The following is a 6,000-nucleotide window of genomic DNA, read 5'->3' as shown; positions in this document are numbered from 1 at the left end:
ACGAAACAGAACTGAGCAATGTTCCATCACTAGAAGGAACAACCTCTCAGCTCTTTCGCAGTATCAAGAATAATATCAACTGGTGTTTGTAAAAATAAAACAAACGTCGTCGTACTGAACGGATGATTTTTAAAATACCAAACCTTATTAGTCCGTTGCTATTATCAAGGCAGAGGACAGGGGGACGTGGGAACAAATTTATTTTGGGGCACTCCTTACGGAAGTCAAGTGACTGGCAATAAATACAAAGACAAATAGATAGCTTCTGGCAAAGGCATAATCTAAGTATATTGTGTGTAGGATAGTGAGAGATATTGTATTTGCCACTCTTGTTTAATCAAGAGAAACCTGAAGGTCCCTTGATATGCCGCCATTATGCAGCTACAAGTATCCATAAATTAGAAAACTAAACTCGTCGTCATCTATTTAAAAAGAAGCCATCAGAGTCCAGAAACAAAAATATTCTATCACCAGAGTCCCCGTAGAAATGGGCCCTACATCCACTAACTCATCATTCCAGCCCTCGATATTTAATAATGGACTAACATCTATATGCCGGAAGAAGTTCGATAAGGGCTAAGTATATTCAGGTTAATTTCAAAGTCTGACAACTCCAAACCACCGTCCATAATTCTTCCAAATAACGTCCTCTCTTATTTAATTCTTAGTACCTTCAGACAATTTTCTTCAACTCAGGAAAGGCCTCTCCTACTGAAGGGGGTACAAATAAATTTTCCTAACCCTTTAACTAATTAAGATCTCCCTTGAGCAAAAATAAACATCGTCAGGAGGAGGCAAGATTACTACACAAAACAAGTTATCATATGGAAAGGGTCAAATTATTACTACTTCATAACCGAACTGCAAACTGATAACGGCCGAAATATTGAAGTTTTGCTCCCGTCCTATCGGAGTCTGATAAGCGGTGTTTGCGTTATCGGTGATTTATGTAATGTAACTGCAGCAATAGGTCTGTAATCAAGGGAGATGCATACTACTTGAGAGTGTACCCTGATTTATTGAGCGAATTTATAGGGTTTCACTTGTGGCCTCAGCTGCCAGTATAGTCGAGATACCCCTCTCTCTCTCTCTCTCTCTCTCTCTCTCTCTCATTAGTGCTCGCTCGCTCTCATTAATCCTCACTCATACTGACTAAAAAAAAAGCATACATGCCAAAACACAGACACAAACACACTCACACACACTCACGCACAAACATCTGTACACACATAAATAAGCATAAGCACAGATGGAAAAATAATATTGACATAAGTTTTGGATTCCTGGGTACGAAGAAGAAACTACTACACACGTATTCCCTGCGAGGCGCAAAAGGCGACTAAAAGCGGGGGAAGCTGGGTTGGCATTCTCTCTCGTTCATTTTTTTTCTTCTTTTCTCAGTATTGATGCGGGGATGATGCAACTTCACGACTCAACCACTTATGCTGCAAACTACCTCATAACTCCTGTGACACGAGGAGGGATGGAGTGTATTATAGACTTCCCTTTCTTCTCAGGTTCTCAGAATGAAAAACGAGCCATGTTCTCGATACGCCTTGTCATGAAATACAAGGTTAGAACGATGACCAGGACGATGATGTAAGACTATGAACATCCACAGGCTTCTCCAGTGCAGTTGTCTTTGGCTTTTCCTATTGAGTGTTAAACTAGAGCATTATTCTTGTCTCTAAGGCATCATAGTACTTTCTCCTTAGCAGCGTATCTTACAAATTACACATTAATAATCTCTTACATATTACTGACAATTCTGTAATATCGATACCGTTTGCATAAACAACATTCACATTAACATTCTGTCGCATGTAACTGATATAACCGTTATTCTGACAATGTGTAAAAACAAGCAAGAGACTATTAGCGTGACATACATGGCAATAAGCTGTGAATATGAGGTACATGGGAGTCTCCTAAGTCCACAAAAATACAGCCATGGGTCGCTCGCGTGTAGAGGCGTTATTACTGAACATAGATTTTGGTTAGTGTTTTCAGGCAGAGTGGGTAATGGCTGAGCTGAGTGATGTAAGGTAACATGAGCAATGATATTCCCTATCACTTTCCTTACCCTTGCTTTTCTTTCGCCCATCTTATTTCCTCTCCTTTCGCTTCTCTCATGTTTTCTTTTCCTTCTCCCCTTTTAAATACCTTTCCTATTGTTTTCCTTATCCATCCTTCTCAGTTTTTTCTTCCAATTTTTGATGTTCTCTACTTCCTTTTCTCTTTTCTATCGAACTGTAGGGTTGCTGTGAAGTGGTCTAGGAACTGGCTGATATATGACGCCGTGGGAAGTGACAGAATTGTGTGTGTGACTGCATAATCTATTCTATGTGGCTGTTGTGGAATATTTTAAATCATTTCTGAGGTGGGTGTTTTGAAGTGGCATGGATAAGTGGGTGGTAATAGAAGTAACAAGCGTATTCGTTCCCTGCAGTCGCGAGCACTTGCCCTGCTGGCTATGATGGCATTCGCCAGAGGACATCAATCTAGATCAATCAAGGAATATCCTGACTGAAACCTTATCAGTTGCATGTGCATGTTTCGTTAAACACTTGTCAGGGGTCCGAGTTTTCCTTCAATATAACATACATACATACATACATACATACATACATACAGATATACAACCTCATCGCCAGCAGAAGTCAATGAAGACTGTTGTCAACTTTTCCACTATGAAAGGTCTTCCTTATGATGAGGAAAATCGTCAGTCATGTGACATGTTATTATCTGAGCATCACCTGTTGTCTGAGAGTTACCTGAGTTCTGAGAGGCGTGGCGATAGTTGTCAGTGGGAGGCGAGGGGAGGAAAAATAGGGGACAGCGTTACCATGAGTGAATTGGTATTGTTGTTTGACTGGGACCTAAACAAAGTGAATTTTTGTTACTGTTGTCCAAGTGACTGGCATGAATGAGTGACTTGTTGTTCTGGGTGATCTGGCGGGTGAGGTGCTTTCAGAGTTTCTGTTGTTTGAATGTGACACGTTGTTTTCTGAGTGACTTAACCTGAGTGAATGAGCTGCTGTAAAAGTGTCACTGTAACAAGAGTGACTGACTTATTATTGTTCTTTATGTTTCACTTACTGTTCTGGGGACCTGTAACTGAACTGAATTGAGCAAAATATACTAGTCTTGGAATGAGGCAAAATCAGAATAAAATGGTTATTGATAGGAGTGGCTGGGCTGGAGGGAAAGTGCCAAGAAGGGTGGGGAGGGATGGTGCCGTCTGAGTGTATCGGAGGGAGGAGATGCGGTTATGTCCGGGTATGACGGATTTGAGAAGAGTGAGTGAATTGTTGCTGTTATCTGGCTGTGACCTGGCCTGACGAAATGCCCGCTCACCCTAACCTTGGTGAGTGGGATGTCTGGGTGTACGGGGGGAGAAGGAGGAGTGAGGGTGCGAAGCGTCGGTATTATTTTAGCGAGTGGTCAGGCGCGAGTGAGTTGTGTAGTTATCTGATCGCGACCTGAACTCGGTAACAGTCGTCCTGGGTGAGAGAGAGGGTTGCTGTTGCCTAAATGTGAGGGTGGAGGCAGAGGAGGGGGAGGGCCGTGTTGTATGAGTGTGGGTGACTAGGCTAGGAATGGAGAGGGGGCGGTGTTATCTGAGTGTGGATGACCAGGCATGATTTGTTATTCTCTTGACCGTGAACAAGTCTAGACACTTATTGTTTTGGTTCTTTGATTGTCCCTTGTCTGAATGAGTGGCTTGTTGTCTTAGTGTATGGGAGTGATGAGGAGCAGCGGCGGTGTTGCGACCAAGAAGAGTGAGTGAGCTGGTATTAATGTTTTGCAACTTGCCTTCGTGATAACTGTTGTTCTGAGTGACACTGGCCTGAATGAGTGGATTGCTGTTGTCTGAGTGGCTTGGGGTGAATGATCAAAGCGGAAGAAGTATTATTGTATGGGTGTGAGTCTTCTGGACTAAGTTGGTGACCTGGCATGAGGTACTGACGCGGTGCGGGTGAGTGACCTAGCAGTAATGAGTGGTCTGACAAGAGTAAGTGGCCTGGCGTGAGTGTGTGAATGTCCTGGCATGAGTGAGCAAATGGTCTGGCATAAGTGAGAGATCTGGTATGAGTGGGTGAATCACCTGGCATAAGCAAGTGACCTGGAATGAGTGAATGAGTGAATGAGTGAGTGAGTGAGTGAGTGAGCGAGTGACCCAGCACTAGTGAGTGGTCTGGCATGAGTGAGTGGCCTGGCATGAGTGAGTGGTCTGGCATAAGTGAGTGGCCTGGCATAAGTGAGTGGCCTGGCATGAGTGAGTGACCTGGAATGGGTGTGTAAGTGATCTGGTATGACTGAATGGCCTGGCATGAGTGGATGAGTGAATGAGTGAGTGACCTGGCATGAGAGAATGAATGAGTAATCTGGTATAAGTGGGTGGCCTGGTATGGGTGAATGACCTGTCATGGGTGAGTGTGTAACCTGGCATGAGTGAGTGAGTGGCCTGGCATGGGTGAGTGGCATGGCATGGGTGAGTGAGTGACCTGGCATGGGTGAGTGAGTGGTCTGGCATGGGTGAGTAATCTGGCATTGGTGGGTGAGTGACCTGGCATGAGTGAGTGAGTGGCATGGCATGGGTGAGTGAATGAGTGACTTGGCATGAGCGAGTGAGTGGCATGGCATAGGTGAGTGACCTGGCATGGGTGAGTGACCTGGCATGGATGAATGAGCGACCTGGCATGAGTGAGTGAGTGACCTGGCATGAGTGAGTGAGTGACCTGTGGTCTGGCATGAACAAGTGACCTGGCATGAGCAAATGAACTTGTGTGAGTGACCTGGCGGTGTTGTCTGGATACGCCCTATCATGACTGACCTTCACTTGAGTTAGTGTTTTATTCAAGAGTTTGTGTGGATGGGGAGGAAAAGCTGTTGTTTAACTGACTTGCAAGGGTAAATGAACTTGGACTGTTAGATTACTACCCATCCTACGTGAGTGTTGATGTTTTATGAGTGACCCAGGCTTAAGTTAATGGCTTATTGGTGTCTGAGTGTTGCGGAGGGGAGGTGTTATTCTCTGACTGTATTGTTGCAGTTGGTGTTGTAGTTCTCTAAATTACTGGCCTGAGCGGGCGATTTGTTCTGTTATCTGGGTGTATCGACGGCGAGAGAGGAGGGAGAGATGAAGTGTTGACTACTCGTAAGTGTATGGGAGACAGGGCAGTGTTGTTTAATCGCCTAAGTGTATCGGAGAATGGCGTGAGGAGGAGGCGATGTTAACTGAGTGTATCGTAAGAGAGGTCAGTGTCTGTTGTGTGACCTGAACTGACCTAACAAAAGAGCGGCGTGGTGGCGTTGCGTGGCGTGGAGGGTGGAGGAGACGCGAGGCGAGGCGACAGTCCGCATCAAGCAGCTTCAATGGTGCACGGTCCGAAATGTACTGTTATGGCCGCCAATGTTCCAAATACCCAATCTTTCAACATGGGAATTAGCTATCTAACTGACTCCCGGGGGCCACGGCATCACCACCCTTGGGCCGGGGGGACGGAAGGCTGATTTTTATGCCATCTAAGCGGTGGGATGCGTCGCTGGTGAGGGTCTGAGGGAAGCATTTTGTAAAGTGCTGATGGAGCGGTTTGGGAGGCGGGCTAGATCAGGGGCGCAGATCGAGGTGTCTGGAGGTAGTGCTATTGTGTTCCAACCCCCATCCCTCCCCCACCCCCCGTTGTATCTTTTCTTCCTTGTTTGTATAAAACAAAGGATGTCTTGTTTTATTTTTAACAGAGAAAAGATAAATTGAAAATGAGGAAGGAGAAAACGGATATTGTTTACTTTTTACCTGTTGGAGCTTTCCTTCCTTGCTAGTTTAAAACTAGTTTTAAATTAGTTTTACTAATGATTGAAAAAGAAAGTGAAAAAGAGAGGGGAAAAAATTAGTATTATTTACTCTTCACTTGTCGGATATTTTCTCCATTGCTAGTTTAAAACAATAGAGGCAGAGGTGTTTTATTTTTGACAGAGAAAAGAAAAAGAAAACAA

This window comes from Coenobita brevimanus, chromosome 111, assembly GCF_032717465.1.
Source record: "Coenobita brevimanus isolate Jiangsu-jjx chromosome 111, ASM3271746v2, whole genome shotgun sequence".
NCBI classification, from domain to species: Eukaryota; Metazoa; Arthropoda; class Malacostraca; order Decapoda; family Coenobitidae; genus Coenobita; species Coenobita brevimanus.
This window is presented reverse-complemented; position numbering follows the sequence as displayed.